The sequence below is a fragment of the Vespa crabro genome, chromosome 16 (assembly GCF_910589235.1).
Source record: "Vespa crabro chromosome 16, iyVesCrab1.2, whole genome shotgun sequence".
NCBI lineage: Eukaryota > Metazoa > Arthropoda > Insecta > Hymenoptera > Vespidae > Vespa > Vespa crabro.
In genome coordinates this window covers 4,815,533-4,841,890 of record NC_060970.1, presented here as the reverse complement: position 1 = coordinate 4,841,890, position 26,358 = coordinate 4,815,533, and the positions used below count along the sequence as shown (strand labels likewise).

Below are 26,358 nucleotides of genomic sequence, written 5' to 3'. Positions count from 1 at the left end.
CAACGCGGACATATCTACTACTTTATATCGATCGATAATGGACTATATCAAACACAGATAGGATTATCTTTTGACCTAATTTTTTTTCTCTCTCTCCTCTTCTTTACGCAAGGTTAACCCTCACGAAAAGAATCCCAAAGAAAAGAATTTCAAAGGATTCTTGCAAAATCCTATTTTACTACTTTCTAACGCGATATCATTGAAAAGAAAATATTTATATTTGTTATCAATTGATTATCAATTTCTGTCTTAATGCTATCGAATGGAAAATATAAGAAAGAGAAAGAGAGAATATGATAAACATATAAATAAATTATTATATTTCAATAGAATAATAAAGTACATTTGTGTTAAGTCGATGAAAATAATTTAATAGTCAATCAAACGATACAATGGGTGCTCGATTTGTTGACGGAAATTGACAGTCGTGATTTTGTTCACAATGAAGTACGATAGATAATCTCACGATTGATGACGGGTGTGAAACGATCAAAGCGTATGATTCGTATAATTTTTCTTTTTTTTTATTTCTCATGAAAAATTAATAAATTTATTAAATTAATTATTTTATGACTTTATTGTAAAGTTCGGAGGTATAATTCTGAACATTTCTAATTAAGGAAGATAAAAAAAGATCCACAAATCATGCATTAAAAGACGAATAAAATCGAATGAAATGAAATGAATCGGAAATTTGTTGGAAGCTAGTTCGCGAGTATAGCAAAAATATCATAGTTGTATAGATATACGTACATACGTAGTACCTGTAAAATAAGGGAATATTTTTCTTTCGAATTTATCTCGAACGATTTCACGTAGTTTTACCAAGGGAAATTCGTAATTCGACGATCGATCGATATATGTTTTTCCTGCTCGATTAAGCCGCGCCGTGCGTATACACACACAATACACAGTTTCAAATTTGATTTTCTTGCCATTTTAATACGTTTATATATGTGTGGTTGGCGGTTCTCGACGTTTACCACCGATAAATGCCGCAGTTAACCACAATTTTTATTTTTACGTTGCACATTGACTGTGTTAGATACGTTGCTTGAAACCCACACTCGATTGGCAGCCAATAAAGCGATTGTCATTTTAATTTTCGTTCTTTGCTTGCTTTTAAACTACTTTGTTCTCTATCTATTCGAATCGAAACGATATCAGTATCAAAAAATTCCAGCCAATTATTTCGTAAATAATATAAAAGAATTAAATCTCTTTAGAAATTATACGTACATATATTGAATTACTAGCTTATTTTTGATCTCTACGTTCTATTCATATTCTCTCTCTCTCTCTCTCTCTCTCTCCCCCCCTCTTTCTCTTTCTCTGATTCTGGCTAAGCCTGGTCGATTCGATAATTTATCAGGATCATTTTGGTACTGGTCGAACGGTGGTACTGCTGGAGCTCGGTCGAATTTATGATAACGATAACATTGAATAATTCGCGGCGAGCATTGATCGTAGACCGGTCAAAGCGAGAGAGAAAGATAGATGGATACGGTTGGATAGATAGATAGCTACACACACACAGACAGAAAGAGAGAGAGAGAGAGAGAGAGAGAGAGAGAGAGAGAGAGAGAGAGAGAGAGAGAGAGAGAGAGAGAGGGAGAGAGAGAGAGAGAGAATAGTGCGTGTCTCTCAGCAAACTCGTAATTTTGCTGACAGTGCAGCAAAATTAAATAAAAGTTATCGCTATGGCCTTCGTTATCTCATGGATATTATATCGATAATTCTTTTTTTTCTCTTTTGCAAATGAAAATGGACATATTCGATGATGAGTAAAAAAGAAATTGATATATAGATATAAGTGGGATGGATGCTTTAACAATTGTTTTTATTCATCGATTTTTCATCACGAAATTAATCATTTAAACTGTTGCCACGTTACAAATAAATTTGAATGTGTAAGAGTTTTGTAGAAAATTCATTGACCTATTTTCATAATTCCCTCTCTCTCTCTCTTTTATTCTTCTCTTTTGTCGTCTCAATTCGTTTGCAACCACTGTGGTAACTTTATTCGGTTTACGGATCTCCCGAGCTCCTCGTGCCGCGCTTTTCAACGATAAAATCTGAGAGAAAAGAGAAAGAGAGAGAGAGAGAAAACGATAAGGCATACTTTTGAGCCTCCCTTCTCCACCCTTAAACCCCTATTGCATCGTCCTCTCTGAGGCAACCCGTTCGACATACTTTTCGCATAGTTTCCTTCTAGTAACACGAGTACGCACAATCACCGTATCCGCGTAGTACTACGATTTAAATAGTTTCTGCAAAATTTCAAGCCGAGCGAATAGAATCCGTAGACATCTTTCTCTCTTTCTCTCTCTGTTTGTCACTTTGTCTCCTTCTCTCCTTCTCTACTTTACCCTACTTCATTTTACTCTAGTCTAGTCTAGCCTACTATTCGTGGCAGGTTTGTTTTTTTTATGATTTTTATATTTCTTTTTTTATTTTTGATTATATTTTTAATGCGTTCCTTCATTCAACGTAGAAAAAATGGACAAGTTTCTTTCACTTTTGTGAAATACCTAGTTATGACGAATAATTTATGTTTACATTTTTTCTGTTTTTCTTTTCTCTTTGTTTTTTCATGCTCGTTAAGAAACATTTTTAATACTAGCGAAAATAGTAAAATGACGATTCTCAATTGGTGATATTTCAAAAGAAAAAGATATAAAATATAAAATATAAAATATATATATATATACACACACATATATATGTGCGTTATACATATAGATATACAAATATATACATATACATGTAATTTCTATCGGCCTTATAACATCAAGTACTTTTGCATCACAGCTTTCTCGGTAAGTCAATGAAATTCCCCTTTTATTCGGTGCTCGACCAATCAACTCATCGATGTTATTACTCGATGTCACTCGAGGTACGGCTATCGATTTCGAATCACACTGGCAGTTCGACGGAGAAATTTAATTGGGGGCCTCGTAATTCCCAGCTCAATTCGAGGTCGAACTGCGAACGCTTCGTGGCTTCCTCCTTTATCCCCCTTTACACAGCTCACCCTATTCGACAACATACCCCCGTACGATTCAAGCCCCGCATGGCCCCCGTCCAGCTTACTCTACTTGGATAATAAAAATTACCTTTCGTCGTCGAGTCTCGTGAAAAGTTAAAAAAATCAAGTGCGTTTAACTTAGCCCCTTAAAGTTTTCTTTTATTTTACGAAAATTGATTTATTATTTTATTCGATTTTTGTGCTTTTATTTTTATTTTTTTAATTTCTTTTTTAATCAGCTTACTCCTGTAGCTTTCTCTCATTATTATTATTATTATTATTATTATTATTATTATTATTATTATTATTATTGTTATTATTATTAATAATGAGAATATTCATATGATTATTCATGCATTGTGAATGAACAAAAGAATGTGAATTAAATTTTGGTCAATACGTATGCTAAATATATATTATATATTGTTGCGATATGTATGTGAGAGCGATGATTCTGTATTATATTATTTTGTCCGGCCACTAAAAAGAAATATGGAATAATTATAAATGATCGCAAAAAAATTAACAGCATCATTTAGTTAGTATATTAATAACAAATAAGATGATTAAAATGGATACACTTTTTAATGAATCCAAAAGTAAGGATAGCTTAATGATGCCCATTCAAATAGAATATATGAACCTTCGAAACTACAATGGGGACTGTAACCTAGACTTGATAATGATGTTAATTGGAAACGTACGTAATTATCAGATGCATTGTCTGATCGAGTTCCATTGACGGGCACTACGCGGTATATAGCAACACTATGTGAAGAGAGATGTTGTTCTCAGTATTGATGGTCGATCTTGTCTTGTGGTTAATTAGTTCGTCTAATAAAAATGTTTATATCATCGCTGATCTGTGGAATAAAATTAACAGGAAGGAAAAGGAAGGAAAAAGAATGAAAAAAGAAAAAAAAAATTAATTTCATCGTAAAGCAACAAAGACTTTGTCGAATAATAATCGTATAAATTTTATATCATTTTCGAAAAGAGGATTTTATTTTCTACGTTCTAATTAATTAAATACTTCTTTTTTTCTTTTTCACTCTAAATCCCTCAAATAAAAGCCGGAAACTCGTTACGAATTTCTTCCTTTTTTCGTGTAAAGTAAAAAAGAAAACAAAAGAGAAGCAAAAGAATGAAACGAAACGAAATATCCTTCGGGTTAATATAACACGTGGAAGAATAAACTTTTCCTACAAAATTAAAATCTACACGTTTGATCTCGCGATACGTACATACATATATATATATTTTTTTTTTCCTCGAATACATACGTTGATAAACCGGATAACGATGTGCATGAGATTGCACACACGGTATGTAACTGACAGCGATGCAAGAACGGACGAACAAATGAACGAACGGACGGACGGACGGACGGACGAACGAACGTGTGTAAAAAAAAAAAAAAAAAAAAAGAGAAAAAGAAAAAAAAAGGAAAAAAAGAAAAAAAAAGGAAAAAAAGAAAAAAAAAGAAAAAAAGGAGAAAAAAAAGGAGAAAAAAAGGAGAAAAAGGAAATAGGATTTATTATAGAAATCGTAACAAAGGAATAGCTCGAACTAGAAAAATAATAAATCCTATCCGTCACACAACTATCAGGCATTAAAAAACACAAAATATTAAGAAATTAAAAAGATTTTTCAACAATGGAACGGAATTTTTTCTTATTCCAATGAAAAGCAAATTTTAATTTCTAATCTAAATCCATAGATACCACCACATCACAGTTCTCTCTTACTCTTTCTTTCATTTTTTTTCTCGCCAATTCTCTCGTCACGTTCTCATTTTTTTTTAATCTTCTTTCCTTTTTCATTAACGTATGCAGCTCGTCGTTTCGACGTTGAAAAAAAAATAACGAAAAAAAGGAAAAGCGGAGGTGGGGGAAAAAAACATTGCTAGAGTACTTTGGTTGATCTTAACGAGAAAAAGATTCTTCGCGCTTGTAATATAAACGCATATATGATGCTGGTGATGATGGTGGTGGTGGTGGTGGTGGTGGTGGTGGTGGTGGTGGTGATGATGATGATGGTTTGGTCAAAGAAAACAATGCACCCTTTCCGTATATTGTCAATTTGCAGGAAATCTTTATTACTCTTTAAATTCCTCTTCTTGTATACGATAAGATTAATATGGCATTAAATCGCGGAGGAAGGAAGAAAGGAAGGAAGGAAGGAAGGTATATGTCGATGAAAAGAGACTCGAGGTCGAGGTTATAAGCTTGGCAATGCGAAGGGTTGGTAAGGGGACTGCGGGGATCATTTAAAGTGGATTTAACGAGAACTTCGCATATCGCAAGATGGGACGAAAAGAAAGAAGGGGCATGGAAGGGAAGGGTAAGGCAATCGTGGAAGAGAGAAAGAGAATGTTATAAAGACCCACAAGGAGGAGTTCCATCACCTTTTATTCTAACCGACCTTCATCCTCATCCTCCTCCTCTTCTTCTTTTCTCTTTCTCTTTTCTCTTTCTCTTTTTCTTTTTCTTTTTTTTTTACTTTATCCCAGCTTGAAATCGTCACTTCGAAATATTTAAATCTCTCCATTCTTCTCCGTCAATCTCTCTTCTCGTTCTCCTTCACATTTTTCCTTCTTTCTCTTTCTCTGATGCGCTGATCTTTCTGCTCGTCGGATTAACCGGACGATATTATTCTTCAATTTGGATTAAATTCTTTCCATCGTCAACCTGAAAGACTTTTCTTGATCCTTCTTTTTCTCTCTCTCTCTCTCTCTCTCTCTCTTTCTTTCCTTCTCTCTTTTTCTCACGCTACGTTGCGGTGTCTACGAAGAGTGAGAGAGGTCGAATCGAAAAATGCTGGACCATAGCTCGAAAAGTCAGATTGATCCCGAACTACTGGCGGTTTTCAACGTTTTCGCCGCGAATTCCATGCGGATCGTAAAATCCTACCGAAAGATTTGTAAGTAGGGAAGTGGGAAAGACGGGGATGGAGCTAAAAATGATCGTCCTTCGTCGGATATAAAGGAGAAAAGCTCGAGTAAAGAGTGAGAAAGAGTCAAAGAATAAGAGAATAAGAGAGAGTAAAAGAGAGTTCTTTAGTGGAAACGTAAGTCGTTTTTCTTTTGCCACTCGTGATATATTTAATCAAAAGTGAGTACGACCACTTTGTGAGCTGACTCGACTATCTGCTTTGATTTATCCAGATGTAGAATTTCTCGGGTAATTTTATCCTAAATTCTATAACTTTTTATATCAGATGGATAATAAATTTTCTATTTTCCTTAACTCTGATCGTAATTTATCCGTTTATTTCTTGGACAATAATTGAACTTTTCTATAGAATTTCCAAAATTCTTGCGGCCAATATTAGCAAGCCAAGAATATTCCAAGTATCCAGTTGAGATAATCTTCCTTCTAATTTCAACATATATTTTCAAAGTTATTTCTTCCATCAGAGAATTTTACTTTTCGCTACAAATATATCGATTATTACGCGTCGTCATTAATGAAATTCCCTTTGAAATTGTATTTCGAATCTTCTCAATTAATGTTATATGTGTTGCAAAGAACGTATAACATTAAGGAGATTAATAACTTCACTGAAATGCTACATTTACATTTAGATTTACACATATATATATATATATATATAATCCAGATGATTTTATCGAAATTCAACGATATGTTATGATTTACTTTTCAAGTAATTAAACTCACTTGCAAATTTCTTGTGTAATAGAGGCAAAACACAATGTACTCTAATACCAGTTATTATCAAAGTCCATGAGAGAGGGAGAGAGAGAGAGAGAGAGAGAGAGATGGTGAAGAAGAGGTATCTAGGAAGGTGCCTTGTTAATAATCGGAATTATATTGGCAAATACCACGACTATGGGATAGAACATAATACAACGTAGAACCTTCGACCTCGTAACCGGAAACAATGGTGCGGTTGGGTCAGCCTTTGCGATAGCCGTTGAGAGCTATCGATTTCCGAAAAGCACCCTCCAGTCGATTCGAGCCAATGAAAATGTTAGGTACTGAGGAAAAAAAAAACGATTGCTTTTCCGGTTTTTTCTTTTGTTCAGGGTGCACACGCGTTCGAGCGTGTTCCATCTCTACTTGTAAATGTAACTGCCCCTCCCTGTCGTGGCATGCAGCCGTTTCTACGAACGTGAGATTTTTTTCTAATTTCTTATATTGCCGATTGGAAAGCAACTTTAAAAGATTTATTGTTTGTATTAAAAAAGAAAATCGTTTTATATATATATATATATATAAATATATATTTTTTAATTTCTTCCTAGAACTCCTCTTAACATATTTTCATTTTATTATTATTAGAGTCACGAGAAATTTCTATTTTCCATACATAAAATATTCCATTTTCTTCCAATTGGTAGACGTCTGAGAATAGTACTTGACTGCGAATAGAAAAGTCGAGAAAATTCTCAAAAGGAATTTTTTTTATTCTTTTCAACAAATTTCTGTTATAAATTCCAAACGCTGTTTTATTCTATTTCCTCGACACAAATAAGATATATAAAATGGAGTTTTTAGAGAACTTTGTATTTTATAACATTATCGCCGCGCGTCTTGTTATTTATATTATTAATATTATTATAATAATATGGAACGCTTCGAAGGTCAAAGAAACAAGAGATAATCTCTTTTTCCAGTCGAGATATCAGCACTTGCTTCTTTGAAATTCCTCCACAAGATAGAGAGACGAATTCTTGGGAAATACGGTTTTAGAGAGAAGATCCGCATGCAGAGTCCCTCGCGCGTGCAAGTGCGTCGCCTAAGTGATTTACATCGTTTCCCAATTTTGGGTCTCCGACAGTAAGCACGCTTAAGGACGTTATTCTATATCCCCATTTCTCTCTCTCTCTCTCTCTCTCTCTCTCTCTCTCTCTCTCTCTCTCTCTCTCTCTATCTATCTATCTCTATCTCTCTTTATCTTTCTCCCTCTTTGGGCTACATAGTCTCACGTTTTACGAGATGGTTGGACAGAGACAGAGAATGGAAAACGTGATAAGGCCTTCGACTAACCCGTTGGGTTAAGGTAGATGGAAATAGAGAATGAGTGAGAGAAAGATAGAGATAGAGGGAGAGGGAGAGAGAGAGAGAAAATGCAATAGTAGTGGTGGTGATGGTAAGGGTTGCATCAGAGTAAAGAAGGGATGAGGAGGAGACGGTGGATGTAGGCTTCAGCCCGCCGTCGGGTTTCTTGTAAGCCGGTAATCTTCGGTAAGTAACAAAACACGCGGCTGAGCTTAGGAGGAACGACGACAACGGTGGAATTCTCTCTTGGAAACTTCTCGTGTATATCGGTTCGTAACGTACAACTAACGTACTTGTTACTAAGAGATGTATAATGAACGTACAAATTCAAAGATCTGAATCTATATTTTTACATTTGATTTTTTTCCCCATCCTCTATTTTTTTTTGTTGAATTTTTTAATCGATTTTTAGATCGACTTCTTTCGACGATCAACTTGCTGTTACATTTACGTTTTATCTGATTTAAAAAAAAAAAAAAAAAAAAAATAAGTTGAAACCTAAAATTGTTCGGAAGAAGATAAAATGGTGTTGAAGATCGTCGTATCGTTAGAAAAAAAAAGAAAAAAAAAATAATAAAACAAAGAGGAGTAAAAAGCAGAAAGATGTAGGAGTAAGGGACGTTAAGGATTCCCCTCGAGCGTTTCCACTGGAGTTAACGGAATCTCGATAAAAAAACTTGTATATATATATATATATATAGGTTAGCTAAGCTACACATAGACGTATCGTGATACCTTGACTCCCAATAGGATCGTTGGAAAAATTCTTCGTATTTTTCCAAGAGAAGAAGAATCGGCGGAACGAGAAAAGACGATTTTCATGAAAAATCGTCTAATTTCTCATAGTCCTGGAGTTTTATCGTTCGGTAGATACGTACGTACGTACAATACTCGACCATGCGTATGTGTATACGTCGAGAAGTGCTTCGTTTTCCATCTTGCGTGTCTAAAGTATCTTCCTTTTTCTCCTTCTTCTCCTCCTTCTCCTCCTTCTCCTCGATTTCGTCTCGTTTTGCCATATTCTCGTTTACGAGAATGTTGTGAGAGTAGGATGTTGTTGAAAGAAGGTGCGCTTCGCTTAACGTATACGAAGCAAGAGTAAATCGATGCAACGACCTTCGAAAATTGATCCTCATCCTTCTCTTCTTCTTCATTGTCATTTCTTATAGGACATATTGTTCGATTGGTTCACTAATATCGATGAGTATACGAGATACAACTTCTGTTAAATATTCCATATATGAACGTGGTAGAAGAAGAAATGTAAATCATTATACCATTATTATTAAGAAAATATTCCTTCTTGTCAAGCGTTTAGAATTGGCGATAAATTTGTTGATTACTTTTTTTGATTATTTAACAAAAACTCAAACTGCCTGACGATTGACCGTGGGGGAACACGCATTATCTCGCTCGAAAAATTTACATAGAAAATTGGGCGCAAGCTGCATAGGGCATTTACGGGTATTTCTATGCAGGAAGCTATTTCGAATTGCTTCGAGCTAGCAGCCCATTCTGATAGCGAATAATCGGATCGTTGCGTTAAACGTTCTTCATCGTTTCCATTCAGGGTATTCTTGAACCAATTGTAATAAAGACTTTTCACCTAACTCTAAATGCTCATTCTCGAATTATTCATCGTTCAAAATTCAACAACATTGTTCTCTTATCGTTTCTGATTCGTTAAAAACTTTTAATTTTTCAATAATAATAATAATAATAATAATAATAATAATAATAATAATAATAATAATAACAACTTCTAACACAAAGTTCCTACTCGAATGAGAGAGATTTAACAAAATCTTTAAAAGACGAAGAGAGATTTTAAGCTAATTCCAAAGGATCGTTCCTTCAGGACAATATATAAATGCAATGCAAACTCGTATACAAGTCGAAGCTGTAAAGCAATGCTTTTGTAACTAGCAAACAGACGAAGCCGTAGAGATGCAATGGTAAACGCGACGGATTATCCAGGTCATTGCTTAGTGAATCTAACAGATCCTGGCAAATCGCCCTCGTTTCCCGAATTCTCGTTATACAGAGAGGAAGAGGAAGAGAGAGAGGAAGAGGAAGAGAGAGAGAGAGAGAGAAAAAGAGAAAGAACGATATTTAATACCGAACGATTCGGTAATATGAACACAGAGAGAAACGTGTAAACACCATTCGGTTGTTTGTATTTGGTGCTTCGTTGCATCGATAAAAATAACATAGAGCCAAGAGCAAAAGCATGCTAGAGTGTAGTTTAGCGAGTAGACCGATATCTCTTTTTATTTCCAATTGTTAGAAAGAAATGCAGTAAAGCACCTTTAACAATACATAGCTATACATTCATAGCAACAAATAAATCTTCTATTATGTCTCTTTGCTTTTATCTCTCGTTTGTTCTTTTCTTTTTTATTATTATTAATATTATTATTAATATTATTATTAATATTATTATTATTATTTTATTTCATTTTATCTTTTTTTTGTATGTTTAGTCAGTCACGACCTAAATCCCCGAGAAACAGAATGATTATTCCTCGACTTAATTTTATCAAAAGCACGTTCGCAAAATAATCGAATAAATACAGAACGAGAGAATGGGAATAGATTGTTGTAAGTACATCAAAGAAACCCATGTTAATCATTCAAACGTGCGATTTCAAAAGCTCGTCACGTATTGTTCAGTATGTGAACATCGTTAATGCATTATGAAGCTCGATAGAATCTCTTTAAAGCTTGGAATCCCAGAGAATAACGAAAAGCTAAATTGAAAAGCTGTATATTATTGCAATTCAATAATAAAAATTCTTGTCTATGAAAATTTAGCAAAGAGGTTTCGTAAGAATATTAAGAATATCTGCAGATATAGCAAAGTAGAAATGATGAGCAAAGAGAAAGGAAAGAAGAAGAAAAAGAAAGACAGATAGAGATATAGTGAGAGAAAGTTAAATCTGAAAATATTCATTATAGTAAATGTAAGAGATAAAAAGGGAGAGAAAATTTTATTGGTTATTGCAGAGTGTGATATTAATCTATGTAATTATTATCTTTGTTATCGATCGACCAATGTACATATACATATACATATACATATACATATACATATATATGTATATAGTATATAGTATATATATTTCTACCAGTCTAACCCAATTTCCCTTATTCTGACCGAGCACACATCGAAAATCATATCCCTACTCTTACACATGGACAACCTCTACCACCATCCTACTTTTCTCGTGTTCGAGAGGTGTTTGCATTCCGGAATCAATTGCGTTAGAGATTACCGCGTTTGATTCAATTCCGAGTTCTCGTTGAGCTTAATTTATTATCGTTTCGCCTAACAGTTGAACTGTTTGCGTGCTGTATATATATATATAAATATATATATATATATATATACACACACACACCCACACAAACATATACATATACACATATATGTATATGTATCTATACGAAAGTGGCATGTGAATATTATGTATGCAGGCACGTATACACGAAATATGAAAAGCATGAGGGGTGGTTGTTAGAGTGCAAACGTTAAAACAGCACGTTGATTTTCGAAAATTGCCATTATTGAAACGTGAAATTGTAATTTTATAGATCATTCATAAATTCGATCTTTAATCCTCTATATATAAAAAGCTGTTGTAACTTTGAAATTGCACACTCATATATTTATATTTAAAAAACATTTCCTTTTTCTCCTCTTTCGTTACAAAATGTTTTTTTCTCTCTTTTCGAATACTGAAAACCATCATATTATATAATTGTTTTCTAAGCACAAGAAAAAAAATTGAGTTAGAAAGGATTAATAAGATATTTCAAGTATGAATAATTGATATTTGATAGATTATTTTCTTTTCGAGAGAAAATATTAATTGATTTCGATCGAATCTAACTGGGTGCAATTATAATTGACTGCATAGGCTTTCAATTGCTAGACGATCGGCTTCTGGTCGGACGATCAGCGAACGTAAAACGAGGTTATTTCGATGGTGCGAATATTATCGCAGCAAATCCGAAAGGTCTATTGTTCTATTTTCACCGTGATATCGTGATATCGTGATATCGTGATATCGTGCACGGCTGACGATCCAATCACGCAACGACGCGTACTGGCGCGAAATATCGTCAAATCGTACTTCTCGTTTCGTTTCGAAACTTTGCCCACTTGATCTCGGGCTTTAATGCGATTTATGAACGGAATACGCTTCGACATAATTCGGTCAATGCATGATATTCTCGTTCACAAATTATACCAAAAGAAGAACTTTGGCGAAACTTGAGAAAAGAAATTTGTTTTTCAAATTCGAGATAAGTTTGACCTTAAAGTTGCTTTAATATTCCGATCAAATACCACCACTATTTAAAAATAAGTTGTTTGTGTATCTATTAATCGTAGATTAAGTTGTTAGTTTATTGAGTATTATACCGTACTTATTAATCTCAATTATTTATTATTTAATTATTTATTGTTACGATAAAGTAAAAGTATATCCTAGATATATTTAAAAGACGTAAATTTAGGGGACGTACATCGTCCGTTTTTGACTAGAAAAGAGAGGAAAGAAGACGGGAGTGAGTTCTTCCTTGCATCGCAATGCGGAATTGCACGGGGTCGAGAGGTTGACGCCAAGTCCTCGGCAATTAACACCAACGTTTAATTAAGCATCCCCCCATAGCTGGGTAAGCGCAGACGCTTGATATTCTCACATAGCTAAAGCAAAGATATATCGTTACTACTAACGATTATTCTAGGAGACAACGACGGTAGGACCTCGAGACTCCTAGAGGTTAAGGGTCGAGTCTGTCTTTTAGACACGTTTGAATTAATGGAGCTCAACTTCAACCCTTCATCCTTGAATATTTTCATTTATCTGTTTAATAGTTAACTAACCCTTGGATAATAAAGATTATACATAGGTGAAATTTCATCCTAATATCTTAATTTATTTATCAATTAAGACTTTGAGATTGAAATCATTGCTATATACATTAAACAAAAAAAAATAAATAAATAAAAAATAAAAAAAATCATTCATTAAATTAAAACTGATAAGTTTTTCAATAACATTAAGAATAACATTAGAATGAAATTTCATCTATCATAATGGATTCTTTTTATCAAATCTGACAAACAATTTCTTTAGCCTAGTCTTATCTATCATCTATTCATAGTACTATAAATATATTTTCAATAAATAAATCGTCCATATGATTAAATTAAATTGAACAATTCTATCAAATTTATTAGTAAGTGTAAATGTTTCCTTTGGTCTTGGCATTTTATGTTCGTGAGAATATCGTAATAAAGTTACGCTAGATTGCTTTTCTAATAGTTATCGTAATGTTAATTAACGAGGACACGGTATTTATACGATAAATGTGTTCGTAAGAGATTACACATTGGCAGCGATCACAGTTGAAATGTTCGACTCAGCCTCTATGATGCTGGTAATTGTCGTATTTACTTTGACAAACGTTTTGTAGTTACTATTACGTATTAATGTTTATCAATCGTTAGCATAAATACGTACATATTTTTAAGAAAGATTTCTTCCTCGATATGTCATTCATTTTGATCATATACGAAATAATCAATTAATAATAAACAATGTATAATATTAAGAAGAAAATATATCTATTAATAAATCAAATCTCTATTTATAAAACAAAGTAATATTTAATTGGAGAAAATAATTGATTATTTCTATGATTTCTCTTTATGTGATTCAATCATTTTTATCATTTATAAAGAAAACAAGGAGCATTCGCATAAACCCGAGAATTTGGAAATAGTTTCGTATAAGAAAAAAAAGAGAGAGAGAGAGAGACTAAAAAAGGTAGAAATTGACAAAGACTGTTAAGATCTTTGCTAAAGCATGTGCGTCCCAAGCACGGAACCCATTGAACAGACCTAAACAGCAATAAGCGAGCAATAAAGGATACTTTATGACAATCAGGGGAGCAGTTCTACCATAACCAACCGTGATTTCGATGTCGAAGGAGAAAAATAATCGTCGAATCCCTTTTCCCGGAATGCGATCACGCCTGGCCGATATTTTTCTTTTCTTTTTTCTCATTTTTTTTTCTTCTTCTTCCACTCACAATGGACAATCCCCATGAGATTTTATTATTTTTCTTCGACAAATGTATCCACGAATAATCCTATCAGAATTATTAATTAATTAACTACAACTTGTCAAGCTTCTTTGAAAATTGATCCAAGCGATAAATTAACGATTAACATTAATCATCTCAAAATTTTCTTCACCTATATCCACTTTCATTTTGACAGAAGTAAAAGAAAGAGAAGAAGGGATGTTGAACGAAATAGAGGTAGCAGCTGGAGAAGAACATGTAAAGTGGTAAGGAAGATGTATTTCTCGAGTTTTTTGTATAATGATATGCGGCATGTAGGTTTCTGAAGTACCGTACGTGACATGAGCCCTTAGCTTTTTCAAGAAAGGCTGTTGTTACTTTTCTTTTTTCTCAAATTCAAGACATGAAAAACAAACAAATAGTTTAATGGTAATCCCGGGCGAGGCTTGTCCATGGATGATACTTTTCATATTCACTTCAGCGTTAAAATAATTTTATCTTATACGATTGATCCTTAGAGATCGTTTATAGAAAAACGATCAATGAAAATCTCTGCCTGATATCTTGGACTTTGAAAGTAATATCGTCAAGTAGTGAGAACACGATTGACTTTTGAACGGTGTTGGTTGGGTTTACTTGACAACCAAGTGAAATATCCTGAAACAGAAGGACGTGACAGAAAGGGATCGACTGTATTCCTGTTTGTGTGGATGTGTCCATGTATATATATGCGTACTGAGGTGTTCCTGCGTAATGCGCATCGTGTGTCAGGATCAGCCTGTCCATAACGCATCCCCGATATCTCTCGGCGTATCGGAGCTTGTGTATCTAAATGAAGGATCGGCTGGGATCAAGAGGGATAGTGAATACTGAATCAGGAACATGTTCGTTCCTCCTTCCTTCTCTCTCTCTCTCTCTCTCTCTTGTTTTAGTCTGATATCTGTCGGTTTGACTGTTACAATCTCTTTCTTCCTCTCTCTCTCTCTCTCTCTCTCTCTCTCTCTCTCTCTCTCTCACACATACTCTCTGTGTCTCTCTCTATCTCTTGAAATTGCCATGACACCTGTATGCTCCTCAGAATTTCGAGATTAGATCGTTCGGTTTATGATCTTCATGCGAATCGGCTTATGATCTTCGTGTCAAGATCACGATGAAAATCTCCTGACGATTTAAGCTTTAAATCTCACTTGCAATCTTTTATTTTTATTTTTATTCTTTTTTCATTTTCTTTTTCTGTTATCGGAATACGTCGGAAGACTTCTTCGTTGTCCATAAATTTATAATGTTTTTCATGGATTTTTATTTCTCATTGAATTTTTTTTTTCACCATTCTACGGTACTTTCCTTTAAATTGAATGGGATCTCATTGAGTTTTTCCGATTTCTGAGTTTTTCTTTAGCGTCTATACTCTTTTTCTCGTCGAAGGTTCGAAGCAAGAAAGGATCCCTTAGGCGATAAATGCTCCAAATGAGAAAGCAGTAAGGTGCCGGCTTAGTTTATTTTGTTAATTAACTACGTTAGATATAAATCGAACATGTATTTTTCTAAAAGAATTCTTTTGCTATTCCACAGAAATGAGTTTCGTGGGATAATGTGACGTAAAAAGAAGTATAAGTGAGAAAGGTACAAAATTGCAAAGGTATAGAGGATGAAAGTGGATAGAAAAAAGAGGGAAATGAATACTCGATAGAAGAGAGAAAAAAAATTTCGAAACAATTTCATCTTTTTATCATGGATTAATCGAGTTATATAATACGAAGAACATAACTATGATATTCTTTCTCACTTTTATCTATCCTACATTGGATCGTCATGATCTTAACGAGTGTTCGGTTTCCCGTAAAGTAAAGTAATCAAATATACATTTATCGAGAAATATCAATTTTACAAGTGACGTTTCTTTCGAAGCAAATCGTTCGGCCGCGAAGATATAAATTCTGATAAATCGTTTCCCGACGATATTCTATAACGTTCTCGGGAAATCTTCCGTGTCTTGAAAAGACACGGAAATGAAATCAGGAAGAAATAAAATAAAATAAAATAAAATAAAATAAAATAAAATGAAAGAAAAGGAAAGAAAAGGAAAAATAAATATAAAATAAATAAATGATCTTTGATTTCGATGATACCTTAACGAGAAAACGTTTCGTACAATTGACACAACACAGCTTGTATAAAATTCATTTCAATCTAAAGTTTATTTCGTAAAGCGGACGTCACCTAGAGTTTTTCATCGAATGTAATTTTTCATTTTCTCTCGTTTGCCAGACAGATAATTTTCAAGGTTTAATACAAGTACGACAAAATTTCATTTCATCGGCATGCATTTTGAATAATATCGAGAAATCGCTAAAGTATATATATTCTATAAAAAACCTTCTATGAAAAAATTGCATTCAGAAAAAACACGATATTTTCAATTAATAAACTCATCGTTGAGTCATTTTTAAATATCATCATATATTCTAACTATTACGATCAAAATCTCCAATTTGACCGCCGAGGTCATTTTGATTTTTATTCATTGTAACAAGTGATACGAGTTATCAAAGTATTGACGAATGAACAGAAAGGATAAATAAAGAGCAAGAACAAAGAAAAAAAAAAGAAAAAAAGGACCAATAAAATATTTTTTAACGAAGTTACTCCAAAAATTTTCCATTTTAATTGATTTTTTTTCTCTTGACTTTCTTAATATTAAACTACCGCACAAAGTCGAATAAGTTGGCAATACTTGGTCGTGTTATATAAATTGTAAGGCTGAAATCTTCGAGGGAATCTTTGAAAAGTCGAATATTCGAAGGCGTCAACGAGAGGACGAGTTGGAATTAACGACGCCGCACCGTTGGTATTTCGATGCGAACTGAGAGAGAAGATAAGCAGTTAATCCATTACCGGTTAATTGAAGAGAAAGTAAAGAACTATTTCTCTCTCTCTCTCTCTCTCTCTCTCTCTCTTTCTATCTTTCTATCTTCTTCTTCTTTGCTAGTTAGAGTCACCAACTAGAGTACACCCTCTGAGAGTCGAGATTAATTTATAAAACAAAGAGTATAATTATTATCGCGATAGTGATGTAAAGGAAGGAGAGAGAGAGAGAGAGAGAGGGAATGGAAGATAACTAGAAAGTTAAATATAATAGTTGAAGGGATTTTAGTCTGTCAATTAAAACTTACGACCTCGTGCTTATATATATATATATATATATATACATCTATTCTCCCCTCTCTCCTTCTCTCTATATTCATTCTTTGTTCATTCTTTCTCCATTTATTTAAATCACACATCTCGCAACTTTCCTCTTTTATCTTAATCATTTACAACGATATCTTGGAGTGACTTCTTTCATATCGTTATAATAGCTCGCCTTAACTCCGTTCTTTTAACTTGCTTAATAGTTTAGTACATATTTGAAAGAGGGAGAGAGAGAGTTCTTTTTTTAGTTTATTATCGGTACTCTCTAAGAAATCTTGCAGATGAATAACTGGAAAAAAGAAATAAAAAAGAAAAAAAAATAAATAGAAAAAAATAAATAGAAAAAAAAAAATAGAAAAAAAGAAAAAACGAAGGAATTCCAGATCACTTTTCTTTCATGTAAATTTCAAAAGATTATTGATTTCTTATACATCGTATATCGACGAGAAACTTAAAAAAAAAAAAGAAGACTAAATAATTCACCAATTGTCGTTTTTAAATTCAACCATAAGAGAAGTGGTTTTTTACGAGCGGTTTATAGTCTTTTACAAGTTCGTCTTTTATTACTCGTACTTGCGAAGCGAAGAAAAGAGAGAGAGAAAGAGGGAGAGAAAATGAGAAAGACAAGTATAAGGAGAATCAATCGGACATCGTTTCAAGCGAGAAACTCTTGGTTATGGCTTCCTGTATTTTAAATTGTACGATCGTTCGGTCGTCTTGGCGAAGGCGTTAAAAAAAGCTCTCTTTCAACTTTCGAGTATCTCGAGAATCGAGAATCGAGAATCGAGAATCGAGAATCGAGAATCGAGAATCGAGTCTCAAACGGTACGGTCTTTTCGATTTTACGACCTCGTTGATACGCGCTTACACGTTTACTTCTTCCTTTTTTCGCGATACAAATTTTTTATACGAATGTACATACACGGAAAAGAAGCCAAATATGTACTTCGATTATCATCGAATATAAACACAACATGTAACTATAAATGATCAATGAAAAATATGAACAAAGTTTATCTATAATTAATTTCATTTTTTTTTTACTTAATTTATGTAACTTGTAATAATATACTAACGCACTTTTGATTTTTATTTCGATTTAACATTTTTGTTTTTTATATAATAATGGTACATTCATTTTCAAGCATTTCACATATTTATTAAATATAATAAACATCAATCTAGAATATTTTCATGATTTTGGTAATTCTTTCTCAGTATATAATTAGATCTCTCTTCGTCTAATGGGATATCTTTGGATTAGAAATAAAAATCACGAAATTATAGAAAATGTTAGAAGGCAGGTCATCGATCGGAATATCGTTCTTATTTTTTTCTAACCATTAAGATTATATATACATATCTAAATCAAATCAGTATATTATAACTAGGAGAAAAGAATTTGTGCGGAATTATAAAAATCCTAGCACGTCCTTTGAAAGTGTCTTGATGGACAGCGTAAGAGCGAATGTGCTTATCTCTAGCGAACAGTAAAACGAACGCGTTGCTTTTCGTAGATATGTAACGTCGGACCGACGAGAGAGAGAGAGAGAGAGAAAAAGAGAAGGAAGGTTGTATGTTAACGATTCGCAAGAGGCCGAGTGTGTTTGTTGCGCGATAACGCGTGGACTTGGCGAACGTGTCGGAGAGAAGGACGATGATAACAGAAAATACGAGATTTTTTCGTACTCCCTGTTTCTATCTCTCTCACTCTTTTCTCCTACTTTTCGTATGTTCGTGGATAATCACAGTCCTTTTCAAGCTTCCTCCAGCATAGCTAAATTTAATCTTGCTAATGTTTCTCGCGTATCAGATTCATTTTTTTCTTCTTTTGTTTAATTTCTAACTTGAGACTTGGAAAAGAGAGAGAGAGAGAGAGAGAGAAAGAGAAGGAGGTGACTTGTCCTCGACAATTTCTTGCCTTACAATTCCAAAGCAATTCGTAGTTTTCCAATCAGAAGAGAAGGAAGACGTGCATGGTCATTTTCCATTGAGTACGCGACTTGCATTGTGCTCGACGAAACCGGAAATGGTCGATTCACGGAGACCCACTTCGTGGTAGGAGACGAAAGAAAGAAAGAGAGAGAGAGAGAGAGAGAGAGAGAGAAGAGAAAAGAGATGCAGCAGAAAGAGACAAAAACTTATGCAATCTTTCTCTCTCTCTCTCGCTCTTTCATTTTCTTCGATAGAGATATTGCCTCTATTGTTCTTTTAATAGCTAAAATCAAAGTTTCTCTCGGCGAAGCTAGAAACACGTCAGCTAATTTTATCTTCTCTCTCTCTCTCTCTCTCTCTCTATCCTATAATCGAATCTAATAATGGATTCTTATCGTGTTTGATATGAGGAGGAGAACTTATTCTCTTTCTTTCACCTTTTTTATTCTATCATTCGTCTAGAAAATTGTTCGTACTAGATCTTTTAAAATTGTATTATATACAGCATCACATACTAATACGTGTGTCCCTTTTTCCTCGATGATACATATGTAATTCCTATTATATACTAAATATACGATAATGTACGCACGCACGCACGTACATACACACTTTTGGATCTATCCTTTCTAGCACACGTTATTGTACGTTATGAGCATGTTTATGCCAGACTTTTTGTTTTATTGTGCAACCCGGTACACGGGATATAGCGGAGCTTAATGAAAGCCGAGCGCGTTCTGTAGAGCTCGTGGAAAGCACGCTAACTAAACGGTTAAAATAGCATGACCGTTAACGTAGTCATGGAACGTTGATGAATTCGGAGTCCAATTCGGTTGGTGGATGAACAACAACGTTGGAAACATCAACTTCTTCATTAACAAGAGAGTCTTTAGCAATATCGTTGGACAACCACCATCGAGAATAATTAACTAACTCTAACTTTGCATTTTTTTCGTCTTCAAATAAAAACCTAATCTTTGGATATTGATTAACGATTAATTTTCTAACGAAAAAAATCAAATAAGATGTACGAGTATAATTTTAAAAATATTTTCGTGTATCAATTATCTAACACTTTCAGCGAAAACTCGACTCAACGTCGTTCTCACGTGTTTTCATTTATAAGAAGCAAGAAAATGAAAATAGAAACAAAAATGTTGGAGTTAGCTATACTATTTAACTAAAGGAAAAAGAATCCAATTAAGACAAGCTTCGTTAGTCACGTAGACATTCGCCGTTTCGAGTTTCCACTCAAAGATAATGCTCAAACTCTTTCTCTCTCTCTCTATTTCGTTCTGTTTTTCTCTAGTTTCTTTCTTTTTCTTCTTCTTTTTCTTTTTCTTTTTTTTTTTTTATTTTTTTTTTTTTTTGAAGGAAAGTAGATTTTAATTTCATCTACTGCAGAACTCGTAATGCGGTCCTTAATGATCCATAAAAAAGTTGCCGCTACGATCAGCTTACTTCACGGTCGATGATCGTTTGCTCATCGAGAGTATTATCGTGAGAAAAGAAAAACTTTTACTCATCGTGCTCTCTCTTTATTTTCGATAAAACCTTTTTGAAAGTCTAAAATTTTTGTCTAAGAGATTCGTCGAAACTTCCCGACAATGGCGAACGATCATTTTTCTTGATAAATTTTTACTCAAAACTGGGAATATGATGATTCGACTTTACGGGAAAAAAAATCGAGAGCATCACATGAAGAGAGCTTTATATATTTATTATGACAGGAAAACAAAATGTGTCCCTGCAAGCAGTAAGCTCCGAATATTTCTTTCTCTTCCTTATTTCTCTTCATTGAAATATTACATGAACTTTCCAAGATTCGCTAGAATCGGAATAAAATAAACCGTGAAACGAGAGAGCTAAAGATTAAAAAAAGAAAAAAAAAAGGAAAGAAAAGAAAAAGTAAAAAGAAATATCACTTATTTTCGTAAATATTTCAATATTCTTATACTAAAAAAGATATAAAAAATTATATACTACCAGACAGATGCAGAATAAAAATAAGAAAAGAAAAAGAAATCGAAGAAAAGAATATGATTCGAAAAAAAAAGAGAAAAGAAAAAAGAGAAAAGAAAAAAGAGAAAGAATAGGGGACATATCAAATAATCGCGAGAAGATTAGACCAGACTGTTTTACAAGTTGGATTAGTCGATGTTTAGCGCGCACGTGCTTTGATTTCGAAGCTTCCTCCGGAGGCAACGTCGAATGGAAATGGAGATTAGATCGAAACATGAATGGAATTGGGTGAGGTAGCTAGAGGATAGGTTCTCGATGCTAAAGGAGTAGAATGTTAGAAACTGACTAGGGGAGAGAGAGATAGAGAGATAGAGGGGAAGGAAGAGGGATATGAAGAAAGAGAAAATGATGATTGGAATATAATTATACATTTACAAATTACTATTTTAGATTAACGAAAATAATTTCGTAAGGAATATAATAACAAAGGTCTAAAGGTATTCAATTTCTTCAGAGAAAAAATCGATAAAGTCGAATCACCTCGAGCTTTGATCTTGCCAACGAGAAGAAGCATCTATAGACCGTCTTTCTCTCCCTTTTCCTTTTATCTCCCACGAAATAAAAATACAAGCTGCGTGGAATTTCACACGGCAATAAAAGTGATCTACATTTTGATCGAGCCGAGTCGAAGCCTTTGACCTTCGGTAGTGTTGCGCATGGTAAGGACAAAAAATAGAGAAAGAGGAAAATAAAAAAGTAAAAAAGAAAAAGAGTGAAAAAGAAAAAAAAAAGAAAAAAAAAAGGAAAAAACGAAGGGAGAAAATTGGAATAGCTAGTGGAAAGAAAGAAGATGTTAGGATAGATAGGAGAAAAGAGGCAGATAACGAATAAATGGAGCGTGGAGAGTTGAATGGCGATCATGGTGAAGCTAGAAATGCATTGGCCGAGTTTGCGTAACCAATCACCTCGGTGGTACTCGTAGTTGATAATGCGTGGATCTCCCTTTGACTATCTTGATACAGCTGCTGTGCAATTTTACTATTTCTCATTTCATCGTTTCTTCCTTTCTCTTGTCTTTTTTCTTCCACTTTTTAGGCACGATCATAACTTCTGAAGAAAAGGGACTGTTTTTTAATCCAAGTTAACACGAACGATGAAATTATCTGAACGTATTGTTCAGTTATTCAACTTAATCTAAAAAATAGGCCGAAAGAGATACAAAAAGACATCATAGAATATAGTTAATTTTGATTGAATTTAAATGCAGCCATTAGCTCGACATTACTTGCGTTATTTTTTACTTTTATCGCAACTAATATCGATTTCCAGGTCTCACCACAAGGAGGTTGCTGCATACGGAGACCCACGGGCTAATGACTCTAATTATCAATATGAATTACTTTACTGCCAATTGTAAAAGAAAATCGTTATTATAATATATCCAATAATATCCAGTAATAATTACTATAATTTGGAAAAAGAAACAATATCAAATCGCGAAACGAATCAAAAATTTTTTTCTAATTAATCGAGATTAGATAAAAATTTATGAATTCGTTTGTAATCGACCTGCTTACCCGGTAAAGAATAGAGCCCTTTATATGGAATTCTATTCCCATTTTACTAACGTGTAATATTTTGATTAAGCTGAAATTAAAAATATGATGCAATGGTTACTATAGATATAGTCTATATAACTTATTTTAAAGATCATGCATGATATTCAATATTATTTGATAATAAAAATATATAATATTATAAAGATAGACTTTATAATATTATAAAGAAGACTCATTATCTGAAAAGCAATAGAAATATTATCTTATTATCTAACATATAATTTTATGATGTAATTTCTTCATATTATATAAACAGCACAGCTATCTATGAACGTAAGACATCTGAAACAATTTATAATTAAATAAGAAGCAATCAAAATAATATGTCAATCTTGGATAATTAATCAGCAGCCATCTGTAAACATTAAAATATTATAAAGATCATGAAATATTAAGAACATTTTATAATTTTTATAATATTTTAAGAATTATATATAATTATTAAATAAAAATTATATATAATTAAATAAGAAAGCAATCAAATAATTAGTGAATTTTGTATAATAAATCAGCAGCCATCTGTGAACATAAGAAATTTATAACGTTGTTATTTTCTGAAAACAATAAATAGTTCTCAATTAAATATATATAAAATAATTATTTTACACATATAAATATACACATACACACATTCATTCACATACGAAAACAACAATAACGAGAACAAAGATCAGAAAGAATGGAATCGAATCTTGCCAATTTGATTGATATTTCCTGAAACAGAAATAAGCTTTGTTTAGTTTAATTAGAAATGTTTTCAGTATTTCAAATAAAAAAAAAGAAAAAAAAAAGAAAAAAAAGAAAAAAAAAGAAAAAAAAAGAAAAAAAAAGAAAAAAAAAGAGGAAAAAAAAAAAGAAAAAAAAATTTGCAAACTACTTCTCTCTTGCATTTCACTTTCTATAATTCCAATTTTTTTACTTTTAAATCCTCAGTAATAAAATTTATTATTTATTCACATTCTTCTTTTGGTTTGACTTATTCTTGATTAGAGCATATGGAAAACCTGAAAAATAAGTCAATTTTATATAATGCATTTATAATGTTTATTAATTTATTTTTATATCAAATATGATAGTATTACAAACCTTCAGACATTATTTTGAACAATGTCATTAATATCAATTGATAAGGAGATATTTGGACAATGTTGTTAATACCCATTGACAAAGGAATATTTTGGAATATTTAATCATGAAACCTTCAAATAAAGCTCTCTGTAACAAAAAACTATATAAAAGGGTATGTGTGGAAAGATGAATGTAGTATGTACAATCCATGGCCAAATATTTTCACTTTTGATAATTTAATAACTATAAAAGTCATATTCTATATATTATATTGTATATATTTTTAGCCACAGATTGTAATGCTGAAATACAAAAGATAAATAATAAAATGGCAGAAAATTAGCCTTTAACATATTGAATTCTCAATGCATTGGAAAATTTGTTTTATCTTTAAACAGAAATACGAAATTTATTATATAGTGGGCTTTTATGTGCAAATATATAAATAAAAAAAGAAATTGCACATTAAATTGTCAATTGTTTAATAAAATCACAAACATACATGTTGCAAATTATTCAAGATACATTATGAAAAAAAAGAATTGTGAATATTTCACAATAATTAAAAATTAATTTAAGTCGCGTTATAATCAACAAAAAAAAAAAAAAAATATACTGCCCCTTATGTGATATTACAAAATGCATACACAATTTTGTATACCGCCATAACCATATCCATAACGAGATTAGATCTATATTTAATTGATAGATTACACATATTTTATTTTATTACGTTTATACTAACGCGAAGTACGCAGTTACATCAGGTGTCTAATGTACATATTACATCATAACATGTACATATTATATATAAGATATTTTTTAATCTATTAAATTATAAAAAATATAACACAATTTCACAATTTTAAAACCATGTACTTTATATGTTTAAAAGAAATAGTAATGAAATATGAAATCTGAAAGAGAAAAATAAGAATTGAATATAAAAATATTAAATGTATTAAAAACAAAATAGTTTTAATATATTCTTGTAAATTTACTTTATGAATTTATTTTATGAATTTATTTTATGAATTTATTTTATTGCCACTGCTTGCTTTAACAGATCCTAATTTTCCTAACTCTATCAAGTCTTATAGATTTTTAATCAGAATAATTTGAATCTATGTAATAAGATGATGATGATGATTACAATATATGAGTCGCTTTACAACTCATTTATTATGGTTATTGATTTTATAGAATTATTACTTAATAATAATCATATAAAAAATTAAAAATCATTCTGACAGAAAAGTCTATATGCTTGAGTATCCAGGTGCATTCCTGAATGCATGCCTGTTCCTATTCTAAAGTATTTTCATCCCCACTCCTGAGTGGGGCAGCCTTTTTATTCGTTTTATTTATATACCAAGATTTATGCATTTTTATTTCAAAAAAAATTATAGTTATTTAATATACGAATACACATTTCTTAAAAAATCATTGTCACATCATTCATTATTTCTTCTTCTATTATTTCTATTATTTCTTCTAATACTTATTATGAAACTTTAATTTATATATGTATATAATATATGTATAATAAAAATATTTTCTTTTGTATACTTATTAAATTCTTCATTTAATTGTTGTAATTATGGAATAAAAATGCATACCCTTGACATATTTTATGCACTCCTGAGTGCAAGGCTGTTATATCTCTGTATCATATCGCACGCTTAGCAAGATTTATACATTTCTAATCAGATTAATTCAAATTTTCTTTATATTCATTTGCACTCTATTTAAATATAAATACATTATTGTATCAGAAAAAGTATGAAATATTCTTGATTTATTATTAGATAAATTTTGTTCCTTCAAAATAATATCATAAGATTAAAATATTTAAATATTTATTTATTATATACTTTCATAAGTGCATTTTATTTTCATTCACATTGTTTTGATTGTTCTGAAGGAGAAATGTATATCCTTGCTATAATATATTTATTTGCATTCCTGAATGCACGCATGTACTTACTGTGAATTTATCATATGCACTCCTGAGTGCAGGCAAGCCATTTTAATCGTTTCGTTTATATATCAAGACATATGCATTTTTATTCCAAAAAATCATCATGTTTCTTTCATATATGTTTAATAATTTCTTAATAATCTTTATATCATTTATTATATTTTCTTAATATTTCTTATGAAACTTTTATATATATATATATATAATAAAAATTCTCTCTCCTCTCTCTCTCTCTCTCTCTTTTCTCTTCCCCTCTCTCTCTTTCTCTCTCATATTTACTTATTAAGTCTCTCATTTCATTTGTTGACAATTTTGGAATACAAAATGTATATCCTTGACATATTTTATTATGCACTCCTGAGTGCTGGCTGCCATTTGTTTCATTTCATTCATCTAGCAAGACTTATATATTTCTTATCAGAATGATTCAAATTTTCATTTCATTAATTTGCA

At 32.2% G+C, this 26,358-nt stretch overlaps 1 protein-coding gene across 1 annotated transcript in view; it reads right to left on the bottom strand.

The window, feature by feature from the left end:
• Positions 1 to 22,580, bottom strand: part of LOC124429762 (actin-related protein 5) — a 37,958-nt gene extending 15,378 nt beyond the window's left edge. The window contains exon 1 of the mRNA XM_046975416.1: positions 22,203 to 22,580. The gene's annotated coding sequence lies outside the window, so the exon portion shown is untranslated. The remainder of the gene's footprint in view (positions 1 to 22,202) is intronic.
• Positions 22,581 to 26,358: the final 3,778 nt, after the last annotated feature.